Raw genomic sequence first — 24,820 nt, 5'->3', positions numbered from 1 at the left:
TGCAATCTCATGACAAAACTTTAATGGATAAGGAGTTGCTTCTTATGGATAAGCAAAGAAAGAAGTTTCTTCAGATGAAAACTACTCCTGGTAAAGATGCTATGGACATTGTGGAAATGACAACAGAGGATTTAGAGTATTACACAAATTTAGTTGATAAAACAGTAGCAGGGTTTATGAGGATTGACTCCAATTTTGAAAGAAGTTCTGCTGTGGGTAAAATGCTATCAATCAGCATCACATGTTACAGGGAAATCTTCTGTGAAAGGAAGAGTCAACTGATGTGGCAAACTTCATTGTTGTCTTATTCTAAGAAATTGCCACAACCACCCCAACCTTCACCACCCACCACCTTGACCAGTCGGCAGCCATGAACATTGAGGTAAGAGCCTCCACCAGCAAAAAGATCATGACTTGCTGAAGGCTCATATGATGGTTAGCATTTTTTAGCAATAAAGTATTTTTTAAATTAAGGTCTATACATTGTTTTTTAGACATAATGCTTTTGCAAACTTAGTAGACTACAGTATAATATAAGCATAATTTTTATATGCACTGGGAAACCAACAAATTCATGAGTCACTCTATTCACTTTATTGCCGTGTTCTGGAACTGAACCCACAGTATCTCTGAGGTGTGCCTGTACAATAATTCTTGCTATGTAATCTTGGAACTCAATGGAAGCTACAAAAATGGAGTAGTAATATTCCAAGTAGGGGACTGAACATTTGTAAATATCGGCTTGAAATGCAATGCTGAAGATGGTCAGAACCTAAGACTATACTTGCACTTAGAGAATGGCAGCTTCAACATATATACAGGTTTGGCTCTGCTGCCATCCTAAGCCCTACTTGTGTTAATGAAATGGTCCTCTCAACTCAATGTTAAGCAAGGCTTAAATGTTTATTACAGTAACATTATTCCTAGTGCTGTAGTAGCTCAGGGAGCCATTCACTGAAATTTATAGCTGAGATTTATAGTATATTTTTGCTGTGTTTGTTTTTAGGACTTAGGTTATTTTGAAATAAATCCATCATATTATTTGGAAGGGTGTCTCTTATAGATATGTTTTCTTTACTACTTATCAGCATAATCGTTTCAAATCTGAAGTAGAGATTGAAAATGGGGCATTTGATTTCAGTATACCATAAGGAAGGCCATTATTACAGAATTTATTACACCATCTTTGTGCCATTAGAACAAAAAGAAATAAAAAGCCTTCCTCCTTTTTTCTGAGAGGCCTCTTCAGAAGAATTAGATATTCTCTCAGCCTTCAGCTGATTTGGCAGGACACACAGGGTGTGGCATTTTGATTCAGTGAAGCCAATAAATTGTTTTTGTTTCAGATTCAGCATATCTGAAGTTCATTCCCTGGGTTGTCTTCATGTATCACAAATATGAAAAAGGCTGTAGGCAATACAGATTGAGGAAAACAAGTACTAATGGACACTAGTGGAAATATCAGATCAAATACTCAATGAGTGCTTTCATCATGGGTAAAAAATGTGATTTGTGGTCAGGTCTGTCAAGATATACATATTGTGCCTTTTGACATTGCTTCACTCTTTTATTCTGAGTTAACAATATTTTTTTATAAGCCTTCCCACATTCTTCTCTTTTTAGCAGCACGATGGAGCCACTGTGAGTGAAGAAACCTAGGGTTTGGTCACTGTGGTAGGCGGTAGTCTTAGCAGAGTGTATGGCCTTTCCCGGAGTCCCACAAATGCAGCCTGTGCTCAGGACCAGGTGTGTCAGCCTGGTGAGATAAAACACACAACCCTGGTAGACAAGGGGCCTGCTGGTACATTCCTTCCCCTATTGTCCTGAGCATATGTAAACATTCACAGGAGACAGTCTGACTCTGGTGGACATGTTTTATGACATGCAGCTCACACCCTGTTGTGGGGGGAGCTGGGTTCCTCCACTGTGGCAGCAAATGAATACAAGAGATGGGTGCTGTGCGTATATCTCCCAGCATTGGCCCTGGATTAAGACTCACTGGCTATGGGGGACAGACACCCACCAGTGAAGCTGACCTTGCTCTGTCTCTTCTCTATGTGAGTAAAATATTTTTCCATTAGAGCCTGTGAGTTGTGCTTTTGCTGGCGAACCAGACACCTGTATTGGAATCTCTTTAGGTGTCTCTCCTTCTGACCTACAGTCACAGATCAGCAACTTGTGTGGGTCATTTAGCCTTTTTTGCCTTCAGTTCTCCATCTAGGAAGGAGAAATTCTGGGACAGGAGTGTGTCTCATGAGGGTTTTCTTGGAATCACTTTTGCCTCAAGAACCACTCAAAGGGGCAGAGCAGGTAGGAATCGAGGCTCTCCCACTCCTTCTTTAACCAGAGCAGTTTTATTTTTATCTGTTTATTATATTGGGCTTAACTATAAGATTCTGTATATAAAAGGAGTTCTGTTGAGAAAAAAAATTTAACCAAACTCTGACATCCACTCTTCTGTCACTATAAATTAGATTGAATTTTCTAGAATTTTCTAGAGTTTTATATAAATGAAATCATACAGTAAGTACTTCTCAATTTGGATGTCTTTTATTTTTTCTTCTTGTCTTAAACCTTTAGCTAAGACATCTAGTGTAATAAACAAAAGCGAGAAGGGAAGATATTCTTGCTTTGTCCCTTATTTTAGGGGAAAATAATCTTTCACTATTAAGATTATTAGCTACAGGCTTTTTTACAGATGCTCTTATCAGATTGAGAAAGATCTATTCCTATTTAGCTAAGAATTTTGTTTTTATCATGAATGGATATTAGGTTTTGTCAAATGCTCTTTCCACATTTATTGAGATATCCAGATTTTTTCTATTAATATGTTGGTTTCACTGATTTTCTAATGTTAAATCAACCTTGTATTTCTGGGATAAACCCCACATGGTCATGATGTATTATCCTTTTTGAACATTTTTTGTTTCAGTTTGCTAAATTTTGTTTAAAATTGTTGTTCATAAAGGATATTGGTCCATAGATTTCTTTTCTTGAAATGTCTTTTTGTTTGTTTTGGTTTTAGCACCAGAGTCAAGCTGGCTTCATACAATGAATTGGGAAGCATTTTCTCTTCTTCAGTTTTCTGGGAGATTTTGTGTAGTTTTATCATTTATTCCTTAAATGTTTGCTAGAACTCACTATGAGGCCATCTGGGCCTGGAGCTTTCTTTAGGGGAAGATTTTTAACTAAAAATTCAATACCTTTCATAGACATAGGAATATTCAGGTTCTCTGCTTCTTCTAGAGTGAGCTTTCAGTTTGTGTCTTTCAAAGAAATTTTCCAGATCTTCTAAACTGTCAAATTTATTGACATAAAATTGTTCAAATATTCCCTTTTTTAATCTTTTAAATATTTATTCAGTGACATCACTTTTCTTATTCCTGATATTGGTACAGGCATACCTCAGAGATACTGGAGGTTGGGTTCCAGACTACTGCAATAAGGTAAATATCACAATAAAGCAAGTTACATGAGATTTTTGGTTTCCTGGTGCATATGGAAGTTTTGTTTACATTATACTGTAGTAAATTAAGTGAGCAATAGCATTTTGTCTAAAAAACAATGTACAGGCCTTAATGAAAATGTGGCACAGAGACATGAAGTGAGCACCTGCTGTTGGAAAAATGGCAACAATAGACTTGCTCAACACAGTTTTGCCACATACTTTCAACTTGTAAAAAACACAATATCTGCGAAGTGCAATAAAGTGAAGTGCAATAAAATGAGATATGCCTGTAATTTGTTTTGCCTTTCTTTTTTTCCTGAACAGTTTTGCTAGATGTTTATAAATTTTATGGATCTCCGCAAAGAGCCATCTTTGGTTTCATTGATTTTCTCTCTTGTTTTTCTGTTTTCTATTTCATTGATTTCCACTTCGATCTTTATTATTCCCTCCTTCCTTCTGGTTAATTTGGGTTTAACTTGATTTTTATTTTTATTTTATTCATTTTTTGCAGTTTCTTAAAGGAAAGCTGAGGTCATTGTTTTGAGACCCTTCTTGTTTATTAATATATGTGTCCAGTGATAGAAATGTTCTTCTAAATACTGCTCTAGCAGCATCTGCATATTTGTGACATGTTTTTTCATTGTTTTAGTTCAAAATAATTGCTAATTCTCCCTTTGATATCTTTTTTGAGTCACGGGATTTTTACTGGTGTATTTAGTTTCACAATTTGGAGGGATTTCCCGTATATTTTTCAGTAGTTGATTTCTTATTTAATTCCATTATAGTCAGAAAACATACTTTGTCTGATGAATTCTTTTAAATCCACCAAGACTTGTTTAATGATTTAGAATATTGACGATGGCAAAAATTCATGTGCACTTGTAAAGAATGTGTATGATTTTGTTGTTGGGTGGAGGATTGTATAAATGTCAATTAAGTTAAGTTGACTGATAATATTACATAAATATTCTTTTTCCTCTTTATTTTCTATCTACATCTTTTATCAATTATTGAAAGAGGGGTATTTAAATCTCTAACTGTAATTGTGTGTTTGTCCTTTACTCATTGCAGTTTTATAAGTTTCTGCTTGATGTATTTTGAAGCTCTGTTTTTAGTTGCATATAAATTTAGTAGTTATGTCCTTTTGTTGAATTGACCATTTTAACATAATGAAGTAACTCTGTTTATCCCTGGGAATATTCTTTGCTCTGTCTAATATTAATATAGATACTCCAGTTTTCTTTTAATTAGCATTAGCATTTTCTGTTTCCGTATTTACTTTTAACCTATGTTAAAAGTGTGTCTTTATATTTAAAATTGGTTTCTTTTAGTCAGTATATAGTTTGGTTTTGCTTTACATCTAATCTGACAATCTCTCTCTTTTATTGGTGAGTTCAGACCATTTACTTGTTTTTAAATTAAATTCTGTTTTATTGAGATATATTCACACATCATACAATCATACATGGTATACAATCAACTGTTCATAATACCGTCATATAGTTATACATTCATCACCCCAATCTAATTTTTAATTAAATTCAGTTTTATTGAAATATATTCATATACCATACAATCATCCATGGTGTACAATCAGTTGTTCACGGTACCATCATATAGTTATGCATTCATCACCCCAATAAATTTTTGAACATTTTTGTTACACCAGAAAGAATCAGAATCAGAATAAAAAATAAAAGTAAAAAAGAACACCCAAATCATCCCACCCTATTTTTCATTTAGTTTTTGCCCCCATTTTTCTACTCATCCATCCATACACTGGATAACAGGAGTGCCATCCGCAAGGTTTTCACAATCACAGTGTCACCACTCATAATCTACATTGTTATACAACTGTCTTCAAGAGTCAAGGCTACTGGGTTGGAGTTTGACAGTTTCAGGCATTTACTTCTAGCTGTTCCAGTACATGAAAACCTAAAAAGGGTTATCTATATAGTGTATAAGAATGTCCACCAGAGTGACCTCTCAACTCCATTTGAAATCTCTCAGCCAGTGAAACTTTATTTTGTTTCATTTCTTATCCCCTTTCTGGTCCAAAAGATGTTCTCAATCCCATGATGCCAGGTCCAGATTCATCCCCAGAAGTCATATCCTGCATTGCCAGGGAGATTTACACCCCTAGGAGTCAGATCCCACGTAGTGGGGAGGGCAGTGAGTCCACCTGCCAAGTTGGCTTAGCTAGAGAGAGAGGGCCACATCTGAGCAACAAAGAGGCACTTGGAGGAGACTCTTAGGCACAATTATAAGCAGGTTTAGTCTCTCCTTTGCAGTACTGAGCTTCATAAGTGCAAGCCCCAAGATAGAGGTCTTGGCATACCAAACTGTCAGTCCTCAATGTTTGTGAGAACATCAGCAACAATCCAGGTAAGGAAGTCCAACACTTCCATATTTTCCCCCAGCTCTTCAGGGGTCCCTGCATATATATTTTTATTCTCTGTCCAAATTACTTTGGAATGTGTCGCTATTTCACTCTAACTTATGCAAACCTACAAGGTCTCACTTCCTATTCAAAGTTCCATGTAAATATGGTGTTTGAACAAACTGACTGTAGAAGTTATATTGTTTAGAAAATACAGATCCTGCACCAAATAAATATCTCTTCCCTTGGTCTCATATCGAAGTTGATGTTTTAAAACATAGTCAGTTTTGATCTTTATCCTTTGACCCAATTTGCCCTAGTCTTAACCAGATCTGCTTCATTCATATCTCTAATTGAAGTCTGGGCTCTTTTTCAGCTTTTTTTTAAACAGTTGCTGTATGCACTAATGCTGACATTCATATCTGCCAAGCTCTAGCTCTGAGTTTCAGGTGTTTCAGAGATATGCATTGTTCCAGAGACCAATCAGGTTATACACTAAGGGATCAGCATCTCAAAGTTTAGAGATAGGCATTACAATTCAGGAACAAATCCCTAGTACCTGTACATGTGATCTTATTTGGAAATAAGGTCTTTACAGATGTAATCAAGTTAAGATGAGGTCATATTGAATGGGCCCCTAATCTAATACTCTGGTGTCCTTATAAGAAGAGGAGAAGAGACACAGAGGCACAGGGAGAAGACAGCCATGTGAAGATAGCGGCAGAGACTGGAGTGATGCATCTCGGAGTCAAGGAACATCAAGGATTGCTGATAAACACCAGAAACTAGGAGGAGATAAGGAGTGATCTTCTCCTAGAGGTTTCAGAAGGAGCCTGGCTCTTTGACACCTTGATTTGGCCTTCTAGCTTCAAGAACTGTAAAGAGCAAATTTCTGTTCTTTTAAGCCACCCAATCTGTGGTAATTTGTTACAGAAGCCCAAGGAAACTAATACAGAGGGTAAATTGTGCTACTGCTGTTTTGTCTTGGCCAGAAACAGAAGTCTGTTAGGAATCTTTCAAAATGTTACTCTTGAGAGCAAAGGATGACTTTAATAGGACAAAGCCATTGGTAATATAATTGAATATATATATGTTTGTGAGATGTTTCATAGGCTGTATGGGATTTTGTGCCAAATAAAGCATGGGGAGTGAGAGAAAATCTCCAGTCCTCATAGTGTGGCTTAGAGCTATGAACCCAAGAAAAACATATTCTTAATCTTACTCCATTCTTGTGGGTGTGAACCCATTGCAAATAGGACCTTTTGATGAGTTAAAGTGTGGCCCAGATGAAATCAGGATGGTTCTTAATCTTATTACTGGATTCCTTTATAAAGAGAGTGAAATTCAGACACTTCTCATTCTCTATGTCCTGGCTTCACCATCTCAGAATACTCCTTCTGGATAGTCAAGCCCACTAGTGTATGCTATTAGAGAGTTTGCAATAAATTATTTATGGTGGAAAAAAAAAAAAGAATGCACTTTACAGAGAGAGAAAGTCGTGGGAAGAAGCTGGAAGTTAATGGAAACCAGAAAAGCCAGGAGAGGCTGCCATGTGCATTGCCATGTGCCAGAAAAGTCAAGGATCAAGGGTCACCAGCAGCCAGCCCCAGAACACCACAGTCTTCTGGGAGAAGGAATCACCTTGATGACACTGACTTTGGACTTCTCCAATATTCAAAACAGTGAGCCAAGAAACCCCTGTTGTGTAAGCCAACCCATTGCATGACATTTGTTTTAGCAGCCAGGAAATTAAATGTCTCACTGCCACATGGCTGTGCGTGATGATGTCATATGCTGCATTAAGGAGTGGAGGTGATGAGATTCAGGTTTGTACATGATCTGTGGGTCATCCAGATGGAGACGTCCAGGAGGCAGGTAGAAATATGGATCTGGAACTCAGGAGAAAGGGCCAGACTAGAACTAAAGACTCTGGAGACATTCTGTAGAAAAGATAATGCCCAGTTGAAAAGAACTATTTACCTCAAATTTTGTGAGTAGTAATTAAATGTGAATAATTTGATAATGGTTACAATTATTCCACTTCAGTTTTTGAGTGTGTGTCCATTTTCTTTTTTTCCCTAATAAATGTTAGAGTGACAGGAAACAAGAAAATACAAAAAGTAAAACCTCAACCCTAAGGACTAAAATTTTATAATGTACTATCATATCAACTAGTATCTACAATTCTACTTTAGAATTTATTATACAATAATGGAAAAGTTGACTAAATGTTCTGCTTTTCTCCCAGTTTCTAAAATTGCATGTCTGAATGCCGATTCAACATACATCAAAAAGTTTATAACAGCAAAGAGAAAAAATGGCAGTTTGTTAAGTTCTTTGCTATCTCATTTAGCTCCTGAATTCACTGGAATTAAGTGAATAAATGAGAGTGTTATTAATATAAGTCTTACAGTATTAGTCAAAACCTGGCTCAAGTTGAAACTTTCAGTATTATAAATTTCTGCTTTCAGTACTATATATTTCTCTAGTCAGTGGTTCGGAACCTGTGTCAAAAAGATGAGGGAACCTAGGGTGAAACCTATTCATTTAAAATAGCAGTTCGTCTATTTAAGCAGAGATTGGACGCATTTAATTTAGATTATATGAGAGCTTGGATCAGTATATTTCCGTTATTTAAAGAAAAATGTAGAGCAAAATATCATCCAGCTGCTGGGTCACACCACTCAAGAACCACCACACATCAAGTCTATCCTGTTTGTATGGAAAATGAGCATTTTGAAGACAGTTCTATATTTTCAAGGAGGCAAAAACACCTTAATGTAGGAGGATCAATTTTCAATGCTAAATAATATTCTTGCATTTCATTTTGCGTGCAGTCCAGCTGACCTTCATCAGACCAAGCTCTCCCTTAATCACAATGGTCTTGGTGCTACTGAGGGGATTTTAGCTCTTAAACTAGGACAGAAACCTGTATATTTCTCCTTTATCACATTTAATAATATCTGTGAAGCTTATTTTAAAAGGTTAATTATAAAATTTTAACTTTTTGTTGGGAATATCCTTTGTAAACAAGTTTGTATTTGCTATGCACATTTAATAATTGAACTGGAGAAAAACCAAATCCATCCATAGAGAGAAGCTCAAATCTGATTTACCGATGGAATTGATGTGGCAGCCTTAGTGAGAGGATTTTGGAAAACATGCCATTCAGGATGATGTTGATTTCTTTTTGGTTTACCTCATTCTTTGTCCTTTCAATACTTTAGAACTATCAGTACATGGTCCATACACCTCTTAACTTAATTCTGTTTCCTAATAATTTGTTTGCTGTTTAGTCAAGAGAAGTATGGGGATGTCTCTCATGCATCCACAGCAAAGTGCATCTCATGAATTACTACATTTTTTGGTGGTAATTGAAGCCACACTTTTCACTGAAATTCTAACCATTTAATTCACTTTAATATAAATTATTCTAAAATGCACTATGGAGTATGTCTTCTTTTATAATACCAATATAAAATGAATAAGGATGAATTCCTGAACCCCTGCCATATGACAACTGATTCCATTTTTGCATTTTCTCAGACTTTCTTCCATATGCATGCAGAGTTGTAAAAAGTTATTATTTAAAAATATGACTGATATAATTTAATTATCTCACAGTGGTTCATGGTCATCAATATTAATTAATGTTTTTCAGAAGGGCCTCTGGTTTTTATTCTGATAAAATTATTATTGAGAACACTGTAAACACTGGATTTTAATTCCAACAAGGCATTTGAAAAGTCTCTTGAAACAGTCTTTTGGACAAAATGGAGAAATGTTGGTAAGATGATAGTTCATTTAGGTGTATTTGTAACAGAAGAAACAACCATAAGTCCGAAGAAAACATTTAAAATAATTTTTAGAATAACATTGTACTTCCCCCTTATTTGAAAAGTAATATGTGCTCTCTGAGATGTTTTGGGAAATACATCCAAATACAAAGAAGAAAATGGAAATCACTAATGCAAACCCACACCCACATCTAACCACTGTTAACATTTCAGTATATATATCCATGTAAAATTAAATTATACCTTACTCTTTTTAGAAACTTTTTTTTTTCCATTTAGTACACCACAAGCATATTTCCATGTCACTAATTATTCTTCCACAACATCCTTTTTATTGGATGCCTGGTATTTTATCATGGGGAGGTACTCTAATACATTTAACAAATCCTCTGTAGTTCTTTCAGTTTTTTTGCTATTAAAACTAGGGCTACATATTGAATTTTTCAAAGGCCTTTTAGCATCAATTAAGTTGATCAAATGATTTTTCCCCTTTAATATATTGTTGTGGTGAAATATTTTTAATGTCAAACCATTTTTGCATTTCTGGAAACCCCCTTATTTGGTCACGGTACTTTTTTAGTTTTACTTCATTTTAGTTAAGGAAATTTTCAAATGTACTCCGAGGTTGAGAGAATAACATAATGAACCCTCATGTGACCTACACCCAAATTCAGTAATTATCAAAATTCATGTTTCATTTATTCCCTCCCCCATCTTTTTGGTGAGTATTTTAAAGCAAATCCTCAAAATCTACCTTTTTATCTATAAATACATTAGTATGGCTCTCCAACAGACAAAGACTTTTTAAACAGCACAATACCATTATCACACATTTTAGTTGCCTAGGATGCTGACGCAAATACCATGAAATGGCTTGGCTTAAACAATGGGGATTTATTAGCTCTTGGTTTGAGTCTGGAAAAATGTCCAAATCAAGGCATCATCAAGGTGATGCTTTCTTCTCCGAAGACCAGCTGCCCATGATCCTTGTCTCTTCTGCCACATGGCAAGGCACATGGTGGCATCTGCTGGTCTCTCCCTTCTCTTCTTGTTGATTTCAACTTCTTGCTTCCGTGGCTTTCTCCTCTCTCTGGGTATTCATTCATTTATTAAGGACTCCAGTGAGAGGATTAAGACTCATCCTGAATGAGGTGGGTCACACCTTTAACTGAGGTAGCCTCAGCAAAACTCCTACTTATAAAGGGTCCACACCCACAGGGGTGGATTAGATCTAAGAACATATTTTTCTGGGGTGCATACAGCTTCAAGCCACCACACACACCTAACAAAACTATCAATTAAGAATCATTTTTTAGAGTCATCTAATTATCTTTCCAAGTTTAAATTTCTCCAGTTGTCTCAAATATTTATTAATTGTTGGCTTGTTTAAATTAGTCTCTTAATCTATGAGAGTTCTCTCTTTTTAATTTTTTCATATTTATTTCTTGAAAAAAATGAGATCATTTGTTGAATCTCCTGCATTCAAGATTTGATTTGATGGCATCCTTGTGGTTGTAGATATAGTCTTTCCCCTGCATTTCTTATTAGCTGGTATTTAGACTTAGAGTCTTGATTAGATTCAAGATCACATTTTAGGTAAGAATATTTCATAGGTGGTGCTGTGTCTTTGATTTTGCATCATATTAGGAGGCACATAATATCTGGTGGCCCTACTTCTTGTGAAGTTGGGATTGATTAGTGGTTTCAGATGTAGTCTGTTTCATCTGTTTTAAAGTTCTCCATCAATCATGTATCTTCTTAATCCAGTGTTGTATTTAATTGGCCATTATTTTATTTAGGCTTTTTCAGGTATAGTTTGTAAGTGAACTATTTCTCTTGCTTTCTTTCTGTGTATTACCTTTGACAGGTGTAGGTAACATGATTTAAGAAAGGGGACATTCGAAGAGGATGGTACTTTGATGTCAGGCAACCTGTTTACCATCTCAGAAGACTCTAACGACCTGTCTGGGCTAGGCACAGAACTCCAGTCCCTCAGGCAGAAACTGGCAAAAATATGGTCAGAAGCAAGGCATTTGCCAGTCCTGAGAAAAGGGCACATAAGTAGGGGTGATTCAGAATGTGCAGACAGTACTTTGGTCTACTATTAGTCAATGAGGTCTTGATTTCCAGATGTAGTCAGTTTCAAGAATTCGTGAGGAAACAATGCGGGGGACCCATCTCCAGCCTGGCTGTGACAGCCTTCACCACATCCAGAAAAAAAAAATCATTTTTTTTCTTTCTATGTAACAAACAGCCAATTGTTTTGAGTTGGGTTATTTCAGGACTTCAACTATTTACCATTTTCCTCACTAATTGTTGCCTGGAGATTTTTTCTTTGCTGCTAGATACTTTAAGAAATATTTCTCATTGCCAGAAGGCCTACCCCTTGACAAGAAAGGTGTTATATTTTGCATTTTGTTGCATTTTGTACAAGTGTGTGTGTGTGCGCATGTGCTTACGAGCATGAATTTGGATTATCTTGGCAGTTGACATCCTAAGTCTCAAGTATCCTAAGGCTCAGAGGGATGTGAGATGGCTTGAAGACATAAGTTCTCTGGGGCTGTGGAAAAGGCACATAAAATCAGCAGGAAGCCCGTCCCACCACCTTTGCCTTCCTTCGTCATGTTCTTGACCTAGGACCTCCAGAATCTTCATCATTCCTTATCTCATAAAATCCTGATGCTTTGGGTCATGTGCTTTAAGAATGTTCCAAACATACTTCTGTTAACAATTTCATCCTGAATATCCAGGCAAGTTCATTACTAGATGTGTTTCAGGTCTGGTTCCTAAGCATGCCTTCCATTTTTGACCATTATTAGATAAATATTTATTGAACCCTTACTTTTATGCCAGGCACTGGCTAATAATACATCACGATTAATAAGACATGCTTACTACTTGCCAGCAAAAAGATAGAATATAAGCAAAATAATTACAACAAATGTGAAGAAGTGAAGAAGGAGACGCTAACTCTCCCTGGAGGAGGTGATGTTTCATCTGGGCTCCAGTGATTCTTTTGGTCTTCCCAACTCTTGTATCTCTACTTCTAGCATTCTCAATGGGCAATTTATTCTGTCCTTGTGGTCTGGGACAAGAACAGGATCTAGGCAAAATACCTCTAGAAAGATTGGCCCCATAGGGAACAATAGAACCCTTTCTCAATATCCTATGATCCAAGCAAAAAAATTCCCCTCTGTTACCTCATATGAAGGGCGATAGACAAAAAGACTGTTCTTGTAATAGGTAGAATGTCACATTCAAACTTATGCCACTGTTCCCCTTTTTGCACTACAAAAAATTTTTAAAAGCTTCTCCACTGTCCCTCCTGTAGCCTGGCACATACAAAAGCTGGTATAATAGAAGGGGACATTGGTAATGTAACTCAAGTTTGGGAAGGATCAGACCCTCTTTTGAAATAATAACCCACAGGAGATATGCTAAGAGGAGGCCCATGATGGCAGTGTGAAAGATCAGATTATCTTGTATTTGTTTTTTGCCTATCCACAGAAGCAAGGATGACACTAAATCCAGTCCCCTATCTCCCAAGTGCAGTGGAAACTTGCCATATCCATGCCTGTGGGATGAACTTAATAAATGATAGTCAAGCATATTTCTAAAAAAACTGCTGTTGCTTGTTTATCAACAACATGGGTATTAAGACTAATACCCATGCAGTGGGATTCCTCATTTTATTCTAAATGCCCTCTTTCACTTCAGCTTACAGTGATGCTCCCAAATGGAAAATCACTTTATGTCCCTATGTACAGATACTAATTTGGAGGGGGGTGGAAGTAAAATGCAAAGCAAAGGAGGGACATCATGCTATGGTTCTGCTCAGCCTCTCATTTTAGAATTATCCTAACTCTACAGAAATTTTAAGAAGCACAGAACTGTCACATTCCCAAGGAAGAATATTTTTCTTGGGAACCAATGCTTTAAAAAGTTTCTTCCAAGTAATATGTCTGTCTAAATCCCTGTTCTGATCTTGACATTTGGTAGTACTAGGAAGTTCACATGCTAGTCTAAATATTGACCCACATGACCCCTTTTTAAAAAGACAGGAAGTGAATCATTTTGTTTTTATACCCAACATGAACTGAGAATTAGAAAGCTTTCTGTGCAATGGGCACACGCTGAGACTGCAATTTTTGAAAAGTCATTGTTTTTGCTTCTCACACTCACAATTATATAATACTTTCAGTCTCAGATCACAGCACTCTGGGAGGGGCTTTATAGCCTGTTTCTGTGTTTGGAGGAGGAAGACTAGAAGCTTGAGAGAATTCCAGTAGGAAGACTGTCATATGATTGTGACCCAGGGGAAATCTGAGGTCTCACACTGTGTAAGGACAGAAAGAGGGTGAATTCTAGAGGAGGTTTAATTCATTGAAATACAAAATAATAAAAGATGTTCATAAGTATTAAATATTTTTATTTTGGCTTTTTTATCACCAACTTTTAAATTATAAACTAGTATCACTCAGAATCCAGTTGAGAAAACAGAAACCACACTAGGCATTTTAAACAGAAGGGATTTTTTTTTTTTTTAATCATCATTTTATTGAGATATATTCACATACCACGCAGTCATACAAAACAAATTGTACTTTCGATTGTTTACAGTACCATTACATAGTTGTACATTCATCACCTAAATCAATCCCTGACACCTTCATTAGCACACACACAAAAATAACAAGAATAATAATTAGAGTGAAAAAGAGCAATTGAAGTAAAAAAGAACACTGGGTACCTTTATCTGTTTGTTTGCTTCCCCTACTTTTCTACACATCCATCCATAAACTAGACAAAGTGGAGTTTGGTCCTTATGGCATTCCCAATCCCACTGTCACCCCTCATAAGCTACATTTTTATACAACTGTCTTCGAGATTCATGGGTTCTGGGTTGTAGTTTAAAAGTTTCAGGTATCCACCACCAGCTACCCCAATTCTTTAGAACCTAAAAAAGGTTGTCTAAAGTGTGCGTAAGAGTGCCCACCAGAGTGATCTCTCGGCTCGTTTTGGAATCTCTCTGCCACTGAAGCTTATTTCATTTCCTTTCACATCCCCCTTTTGGTCAAGAAGATGTTCTCCATCCCACGATGCCGGGTCTACATTCCTCCCCGGGAGTCATATTCCACGTTGCCAGGGAGATTCACTTCCCTGGGTGTCTGATCCCACGTAGGGGGGAGGGCAGTGATTTCACCTTTCAAGTTGGCTTAGCCAGAGAGACAGGGCCACATCTGAGCAACAAAGAGGCATTCAGGAGGAGACTCTTAGGTACAAATACAGGGAGGCCTAGCCTCTCCTTTGCAGCAACCGTCTTCCCAAGGGCAAAACCCATGGTAGAGGGCTCAACCCATCAAACCACCAGTCCCCCATGTCTGCGGCCAAGCCAGCAACCATGGAGGTGGGGTAGGCGAATACCCCCGCATTCTCCACAGGCTCCTCAAGGGGGCACTACATCTTTTTTTTTTTTTTTCTTTGTTTGTCTTTTTTCTTTTTTTTTTTTTTTTTAACTTTCCCTTCTTTTTTAAATCAAGTGTATGAAAAAAAAAGTTAAAAAGAAAACAAACATACAATAAAAGAACATTTCAAAGAGACCATAACAAGGGAGTAAGAAAAAGACAACTAACCTAAGATAACTGCTTAACTTCCAACATGTTCCTACTTTACCCCAAGAAAGTTACATAATATAGCAACATTTCAGTGAACTTGTTCCTACTACATCCATCAGAAATTAACAGACCATAGTCATTTCTGGGCATCCCCAGAACGTTAAATAGCTTATCTGTTCTTCTTGGATTATTGTTCCCCCTTCCTTAATTGCTCTCTACTGCTAGTTCCCCTACATTCTACATTATAAACCATTTGTTTTACATTTTTCAAAGTTCACATTAGTGGTAGCATATAATATTTCTCTTTTTGTGCCTGGCTTATTTCGCTCAGCATTATGTCTTCAAGGTTCATCCATGTTGTCATATGTTTCACCAGATCGTTCCTTCTTACTGCCGCGTAGTATTCCATCGTGTGTATATACCACATTTTATTTATCCACTCATCTGTTGAAGGACATTTGGGTTGTTTCCATCTCTTGGCAATTGTGAATAATGCTGCTATGAACATTGGCGTGCAGATATCTGTTCGTGTCACTGCTTTCCGATCTTCCGGGTATATACCGAGAAGTGCAATCGCTGGATCAAATGGTAGCTCTATATCTAGTTTTCTAAGGAACTGCCAGACTGACTTCCAGAGTGGCTGAACCATTATACAGTCCCACCAACAATGAATAAGAGTTCCAATTTCTCCACATCCCCTCCAGCATTTGTAGTTTCCTGTTTGTTTAATGGCAGCCATTCTAATCGGTGTTAGATGGTATCTCATTGTGGTCTTAATTTGCATCTCTCTAATAGCTAGTGAAGCTGAACATTTTTTCATGTGTTTCTTGGCCATTTGTATTTCCTCTTCAGAGAACTGTCTTTTCATATCTTTTGCCCATTTTATAATTGGGCTGTCTGTACTATTGTCATTGAGTTGTAGGATTTCTTTGTATATGCAAGATATCAGTCTTTTGTCAGATACATGGTTTCCAAAAATTTTTTCCCATTGAGTTGGCTGCCTCTTTACCTTTTTGAGAAATTCCTTTGAGGTGCAGAAACTTCTAAGCTTGAGGAGTTCCCATTTCTCTATTTTCTCTTTTGTTGCTTGTGCTTTGGGTGTAAAGTCTAGGAAGTGGCCTCCTAATACAAGGTCTTGAAGATGTTTTCCTACATTATCTTCTAGGAGTTTTATGGTACTTTCTTTTATATTGAGATCTTTGGTCCATTTTGAGTTAATTTTGTGTAGGGGGTGAGGTAGGGGTCCTCTTTCATTCTTTTGGATATGGATATCCAACTCTCCCAGCCCCATTTGTTGAAAAGACCATTATGACTCAGTTCGGTGACTTTGGGGCCTTACCAAAGATCAGTCGGCCATAGATCTGAGGGTCTATCTCTGAATTCTCAATTCGATTCCATTGATCTATATGTCTATCTTTGTGCCAGTACCATGCTGTTTTGGCAACTGTGGCTTTATAATAAGCTTCAAAGTCAGGGAGTGTAAGTCCTCCCACTTTGTTTTTCTTTTTTAGAGTGTCTTTAGCAATTCAAGGCATCTTCCCTTTCCAAATAAATTTGATAACTAGCTTTTCCAAGTCTGCAAAGTAGGTTGTTGGAATTTTGATTGGGATCGCATTGAATCTGTAGATGAGTTTGGGTAGAATTGACATCTTAATGACATTTAGCTTTCCTATCCATGAACATGGAATATTTTTCCATCTTTTAAAGTCCCCTTCTATTTCTTTTAGTAGAGTTATGTAGTTTTCTTTGTATAGGTCTTTTACATCTTTGGTTAAGTTTATTCCTAGGTACTTGATTTTTTTAGTTGCTATTGAAAATGGTATCTTTTTCTTGAGTGTCTCTTCAGTTTGTTCATTTCTAGCATATAGAAACATTACTGACTTATGTGCATTAATCTTGTATCCCGCTACTTTGCTAAATTTGTTTATTAGCTCTAGTAGGTGTATCGTTGATTTCTCAGGGTTTTCTAGATATAAGATCATATCATCTGCAAACAATGACAGTTTTACTTCTTCTTTTCCAATTTGGATGCCTTTTATTTCTTTGTCTTGCCGGATTGCCCTGGCTAGCACTTCCAGCACAATGTTGAATAACAGTGGTGACAGCGGGCATCCTTGTCTTGTTCCTGATCTTAGAGGGAAGGCTTTCAGTCTCTCACCATTGAGTACTATGCTGGCTGTGGGTTTTTCATATATGCTCTTTATCATGTTGAGGAAGTTTCCTTCAATTCCTACCTTTTGAAGTGTTTTTATCAAAAAGGGATGTTGGATTTTGTCAAATGCTTTTTCAGCATCTATTGAGATGATCAATTGATTTTTCCCTTTCGAGTTTTTAATGTGTTGTAATACATTGATTGTTTTTCTTATGTTGAACCATCCTTGCATGCCTGGAATGAACCCCACTTGGTCATGGTGTATGATTTTTTTAATGTGTCTTTGGATTCGATTTGCAAGTATTTTGTTGAGGATTTTTGCATCTATATTCATTAGGGAGATTGGCCGGTAGTTTTCCTTTTTTGTAGCATCTTTGCCTGGTTTTGGTATTAGATTGATGTTAGCTTCATAAAATGAGTTAGGTAGTGTTCCATTTTTTTCAATGTTTTGAAAGAGTTTGAGTAAGATTCGTGTCAGTTCTTTCTGGAAAGTTTGGTAGAGTTCCCCTGTGAAGCCATCTGGCCCTGGGCATTTATTTGTGGGAAGATTTTTGATGACTGATTGGATCTCTTTGCTTGTGATGGGTTGGTTGAGGTCTTCTATTTCTTCTCTGGTCAGTCTAGGTTGTTCATATGTTTCCAGGAAATTGTCCATTTCTTCTACATTATCCAGTTTGTTGCCATACAGTTGTTCATAATATCCTCTTATAATTTTTTTAATTTCTTCAGGATCTGCAGTTATGTCACCTTTTTCATTCATTATTTTGTTTATATGGGTCTTCTCTCTTTTTGATTTTGTCAGTCTAGCTAGGGGCTTGTCAATCTTGTTGATCTTCTCAAAGAACCAACTTTTGGTGATATTTATCCTTTCTATTGTTTTTTTGTTCTCTATGTCATTTATTTCTGCTTTAATCCTTGTTATTTCTTTTCTTGTACTTCGTTTAGGATTGGTTTGCTGTTCATTTTCTAGCTTCTTCAGTTGATCCATTAGTTCTTTGATTTTGGCTCTTTCTTCCTTTTTAATATATGTGTTTAGTGCTATAAATTTCCCCCTTAGCACTGCTTTTGCTGCATCCCATAGGTTTTGGTATGTTGTGTTCTCATTTTCATTCGTCTCTATATATTTAGCAATTTCTCTTGCTATTTCTTCTTTAACCCACTGATTGTTTAGGAGTGTGTTGTTTAACCTCCAGGTATTTGTGAATTTTCTAAGTCTCTGATGGTTATTGACTTCTAATTGTATTCCATTGTGGTCAGAGAATGTGCTTTGAATAATTTCAATCTTTTTAAATTTATTGAGGCTTGTTTTATGTCCCAGCATATGATCTACTCTGGAGAAAGCTCCGTGAGCACTAGAAAAGTATGTGTATCCTGGTGATTTGGGATGTAATGTCCTGTAGATGTCTGTTAAATCTAATTCATTTATCAGATTGTTTAGGTTTTCAATTTCCTTATTGGTCTTCTGTCTGGTTGATCTATCTATAGGAGAGAGTGATGTGTTGAAGTCTCCCACAATTATTGTGGAAACATCAATTGCTTCCTTTAGTTTTGCCAGTGTTTCTTTCATGTATTTTGTGGCACCTTGATTGGGTGCATAGACATTTACGATTGTTATTTCTTCTTGCTGAATTGCCCCTTTTATTAGTTTGTAGTGGCCTTCTTTGTCTCTCAAAACATCCCTGCATTTGAAGTCTATTTTATCTGAGATTAATATTGCTACACCTGCTTTCTTTTGGCTGTAGCTTGCATGAAATATTTTTTTCCATCCTTTCACTTTCAGTTTCTTTGTGTCCCTGTGTCTAAGATGAGTCTCTTGTATGCAACATATTGATGGTTCATTCTTTTTGATCCATTCTGCGAATCTATATCTTTTAATTGGGGAGTTTAATCCATTTACATTCAACGTTAAAACCGTGAAGGCATTTCTTGAATCGGCCATCTTATCCTTTGGATTATGTTTGCCATATTTTTCCCTCTCTCTATTAATATCCTTTATTGTACCCATACCGAATCTCTTTAGTACTGAACCTTTCTCCAAGTCTCTCTGTCCTGTCTTTGTTTCTCTGTCTGTAGGGCTCCCTTTAGTATCTCCAGTAGGGCAGGTCTCTTGTTAGCAAATTCTCTCAGCATTTCTTTGTCTGTGAAAAATTTAAGCTCTCCCTCAAATTTGAAGGAGAGCTTTGCTGGATAAAGTATTCTTGGCTGGAAATTCCTCTCACTCAGAATTTTAAATATATCGTGCCACTGCCTTCTTGCCTCCATGGTGGCTGCTGAGTAGTCACTACTTAGTCTTATGCTGTTTCCTTTGTATGTGGTGAATTGCTTTTCTCTTGCTGCTTTCAGAACTTGCTCCTTCTCTTCTATGTTTGACAGTGTGATCAGTATATGTCTCGGAGTGGGTTTATTTGGATTTATTCTATTTGGAGTTCGCTGAGCATTTATGATTTGTGTATTTATGTTGTTTAGAAGATTTGGGAAGTTTTCCCCAACAATTTCTTTGAATACTCTTCCTAGACCTTTACCCTTTTCTTCCCCTTCTGGGACACCAATGAGTCTTATATTCGGACGTTTCATATTATCTATCATATCCCTGAGGTCCATTTCGAGTTTTTCAATTTTTTTCCCCATTCTTTCTTTTATGCTTTCATTTTCCATTCTGTCATCTTCCAGGTCACTGATTCGTTGTTCAACTTCCTCTAGTCTTGTACTATGAGTGTCCAGAATCTTTTTAATTTGGTCAACAGTTTCTTTAATTTCCATAAGATCATCCATTTTTTTATTTAGTCTTGCAATGTCTTCTTTATGCTCTTCTAGGGTCTTCTTGATTTCCTTCATATCCCGTACTATGGTCTCATTGTTCATCTTTAGTTCTTTGAGTAGCTGCTCTAGGTGGTGTGTCTCTTCTGGTCTTTTGATTTGGGTGCTTGGGCTTGGGTTATCCATATCGTCTGGTTTTTTCATATGCTTTATAATTTTCTGTTGTTTTTGGCCTCGTGGCATTTGCTGAACTTGATAGGGTTCTTTTAGGGTTTGTAGACCTATTGAAGTCCTTATCTCTAATTTATCAGATCTACAGCTTCGTGGAGTACACTTTCTCTAACTAACCAGCAGGTGGCGTCCACGAGCCACCTGTTCTCCACAAGCCAGATCTCCCCTGCTTAGCCTTTTTGGTGAGTGGGGGAGTGAGTCTTGTGGGGCCCAATTGGTGTACCAAGCTTGCGTGTGTAGTTGGTGTTGCCTGCCCTGTATGTGGGGCGTGTTTCTGGGCAGTCGGGGAGGGGGGTGGCCCTAACAATCAAATCTCCCTGATGATCCTAGAGTTTTAAAGCTGTTGCAATAGTCTAATCCTTCAGTTCAGTCCTGCCACAGTTTGTCTCTGCCACTGACCCACAAGTCTTTGGTATTGGCGTATGGCTCCTGAGACTTGCAAGTGGGCCCCTCTTCCAGGCCGTGCACCCCGGGTCCTCTGTTGAGGGATGACTGTGCTATGTCACAGGTGAGTGCCGTCCCCCCAGGGCAGTTCTGGGCTGCTGGGCTGTGTAGGGAGGCTCCCAGTCTGCTCAAATGATGGCTGAATGGGGCTTTGTTAATTCACACTGCTCCACCTTCCCAGCTCTGGGACATTCAGCTGAGGTTGCAGGGAAGGCTAATGTCCACGCCCAGTTTTGTGGTGTGTGCCTGTTATTTGAAGCACTTCCGTCACACTGGGTTGTCTGGGGCAGCTCTGGGCTATGGGGCTGGAGATGGGCAGGAGTGTTTCCTGTCCACCAGGATGGTGGCTGTGAGCGGACACCCCCCTTTTCTTGGGAAGTTGTGTTGTTTAGTGAATTTTCTCAGCCACTGGATTATTGCCTTTTGTCTCAGAGCTCTCTTAGTTCTGCTCTTGACTTGCCGTGCCCAAATTGCAATTCTTTGAAGCTTTCTGTATTGAGCTTCTTAGAGTAATTGTTTTAGAAAAAGCAAAAAGGATTTAAAAAAAAAAAACAAAAAAAAAACGGCCCTCCTCAGAGATCTAATGGGTTATTGAAATGCTAATAGACAAAGCAACCAGGGCCATTAAGGAAAGGTGCACAGGGCAGAGAGATCAGCTTTGCTTCGGGATTTGCATATGTGCCTCAAGGCCTGAGCTCCGCCCTTCCCCCCTCTGCGTTCACCAGAACTCCAAAAATCCTCCGCTTTTATTTTGGAGTTTTTCGTGTTGTTTTTTTTCTATGCCTGTCTCCTCTCTGCTGGGCTGGCTGCTCTCAGAGTCTCTGGTGTCTGGTCTCAGTCTATCTATGGTTGGAGTTTGAATCAGTAGAATGAGTTTCCGATAAGAGCAGCCACTGCAATTCTCCCTTCTCCTTCCCGGAGCTGACAGCCCCTCCTCCCCCGGGACTGAGCCTGGCAGGGAGGGGCGCGGGTCCCCTGGCCGCAAAAACTTACAGATTTCGCTGATCTCAGCAGTTCCACGTTTTCATGAGTGTTGTATGAAGTATGCCCAACGTCAGATTGCTCTGTGGTGTCCAGTCCACGCAGTTCCTGGTTTTTTACCTACTTTCCTGGAGGAGTAGCTAAAACTTACAGCTCACCAGTCTGCCATCTTGCCCCGCCTCTCAACAGAAGGGATTTAATACAAGGAATTAGTAGCGTGTTGGAGGCCTGAAAGAAGAGTAAGTGATAGTGTGTTGAACCAGAGATTAGTAAATCAAAAGTAGCTACCACCCAAGAGTTGGGAGAACAAAAAAAGGAAGAGATGGCCATATCAGAACCTGGGAGTACAGATGAGGGGCTGCTGCTGGGACTTTGGGGTGATTACTAGATCTTCATTTTAAAAAGCTGAATATTATAATGAGCAAATCTCTGCTCATTATAAAGCACATCTTTTAAGGATCATGCAGAAGAGTATATGAAATAATAAATGGAAAATATTTACACTTTGTGAATGGTACAGGATTATCGCTATTTACTTTTGTATGCATAATAGACTTGTAAAACAGGCTAAAGTTTATTCCCATTTTATAGAAGAGGAAAGTGAGGCTTTTGGTATTTAGGTAACTTGTCTGAGTTCTCACAGCTTATCAGTAATAGAATTTCAAATAAAACCCAGCTCTATTGATTGATGTATAAATACTGATGATATTGTTAAGATGTGTGCATACCTGTGCTTGAGATATTAATTTTTTGTTTGTTTGATTTTTCTCTCTTCCTTCCTCTTATCCAAACCCTATCCCAATGTGAACATGTGAATGCTTTGGATGGGGAAATGGAGACAGAGAGAAGAGGAGAGACTCTTCAAGATGGGGAAGGAATGGTGGTCTTCAGTGTCTTCTTCAAGCAGCAGAGACCCATGCCTAGCTGCCTTGAAGCACCCTAAAAAAGAACTTGGAGCCGAATGATAATGGGGTCTAGCTAGGGAGCCTGGACATTAGGCTCTAGGGCTTTCAGCCCTGGTAAATATTTTTGTGCCAAGCTTTAAGGGATCATGAGAGGTTGGCTAATGAGGACATGTGTGGTAATTGGTGTGGACCGAAGACAAGAGGGCTGGGCCCAATGATGTACTGTGGATAAGTTCCCGGGGGCCTTTGTACAACCCTGCAAAAGCAGTAGGAGGACTTACATGCAAATGTATTTTGATTTTGGAACCGAAGTATTGTGACATGTCATATAAACCCTTGTTAGTGGAGTAAAAGTCATACCTCCTACTTGTGTGTTTGTATTTGGGCAGGGGGTCAGTAATGATGGAACAGTGATTCTGGTTACCAGAAAGCTTGAGAACTTGCTTCTTATCACCAAAGACTTAAAGGGAAATGGAACGCTTTATGTGTATCTTAATATCATTATCAATCCGACATGTTTTCAATTGAATATTGGATGTACCAGCAGCTGATTCACTCAGCTGTTTGGAAGAGAGTGCTAATGAGGCCAGGGTTCTTATTTCCATACAGTCATATACGCTTAGTGAGAGAGAATTTCAGCTCCAAGCACCACAGATTAAATCCCTAACCTGCACCAACTGCTTTACAGATATGTGTGTTGGGTCATGTGAGGCCAGGTGTGAATGAGTCAGCATAAAGCCTCTGTAACTCCAAGGGCAAAAACTCAAAATAGACGTCCTGTTGACATCCCTGTAATCTGTACGAGTGTTTATGAAGGAGAGAGCATGCCGCTGCCATATGAACTAATTCACAAAACAGAAACATATTGAATCAAATTCCTCTAATTTCCAAATGGAGGCTGGTATGGCAAATGGCTTTATCGTCAGTTTAATACTATATCTTATCTGCAACAAATATTTTATCTATAAAATGCGTGTATTGAGGTGTCTTTAAAAAAATACTGAATTTAAGAAGAATCTTTAACAATCTGCAAAATGAAAAGGAGGAAGCTGAGATTGTGTTTTATATAAAAAATCAGAAAGAGAAGTAATATTTAGAACATATACAATGTTCTTAAGATTAATTTTTATTTTTGGTATAATTTACAGACAATGCCCTGGTCTTAAGGTTTCAATTAAATGAATTTTGACAATTGTATACACCCATAAAACCACCACTCAAAGCAAGTTATAGAACATTTCCATCATCCCAGAAAGTTCCTTTCTGCTCTTTCCCAGTCAATTTCCCTTTCCCTCCCCCCAGGCGACCACTGTTCTAATTTTTATCACCATAGATTAGTTTGGCATTTTCTTGAACTTCATATAATATAATCAAACCATACATATTCTTTTGTGTCTGACTTTTATTCCCTCAACATAATGGTTTTGAGATTCATGCATGTCATTATATTATATCGGTATATTCTTTTTTATTTTGGTAGGAAGGTACAATGTGTTCATCCATTATCCTGTTAATGGATATTTGGAATGTTTCTTATTATTATGAACAAGGCTATTTTGAATATTTTCCTAGAATTATTAAAATCCCTGTTTAAATCCTCATTTCCTATTTAATTATTTTAATTCGTGTTTAATTCTGCTCTAAGTCTCCAAGAGCAGAAAATATTCTTTACGGTAACACCTGGTTCCTCTACTTCTTGCTTTGATTTTCTTTAAATGTCATTAAGATTCAGGAGTTGAAAAAGTTAAATTTTCTCAAGGGACTGCAGTTATATGTACAGTATTGAGAAGGACCAAACAAAAAAAGCAGGTTTCCTGTACCCAGTTATCCTGCATCAAGTTCAACTTTCTGAGCTGTGCCCAATAAAATCCAAAACCTGTGGGGTTTTGCATTCTATTTTCCAACACTTCCCCTGTTGGCCAATACTGGTTCACTAAGTAATTTATTATTTGTTTATTCATCAAAAATTCATCAGGCTTCAGTTGTATGTTGGGCTTGTGCTGGGCTCTGGGCGTATCTAATGGCCTGGGTTTCGTTTGTGTCAGCACCCAGGTAATGCTTGCAGTGCCCAACACAGTGTTTAGCACATACGGGGAGCTTAACGATTCAT

The 24,820-nt window shown here is 37.7% G+C and overlaps 1 long non-coding RNA gene across 1 annotated transcript; it reads left to right on the top strand.

Annotated features, from left to right (window-relative positions):
• Positions 1 to 1,930: 1,930 nt before the first annotated feature.
• On the top strand, positions 1,931 to 24,251 carry LOC119526183. The gene is made up of 3 exons (XR_005215139.1): positions 1,931 to 2,057; positions 3,399 to 3,446; positions 22,648 to 24,251. It is a non-coding gene; the product is annotated as an uncharacterized LOC119526183 (long non-coding RNA).
• Positions 24,252 to 24,820: the final 569 nt, after the last annotated feature.

Source organism: Choloepus didactylus, chromosome 1 (genome assembly GCF_015220235.1).
Source record: "Choloepus didactylus isolate mChoDid1 chromosome 1, mChoDid1.pri, whole genome shotgun sequence".
NCBI classification, from domain to species: domain Eukaryota; kingdom Metazoa; phylum Chordata; class Mammalia; order Pilosa; family Megalonychidae; genus Choloepus; species Choloepus didactylus.
The sequence above is the reverse complement of the archived record's forward strand: the minus strand, read 5'-3'. Positions and strand labels throughout refer to the sequence as shown.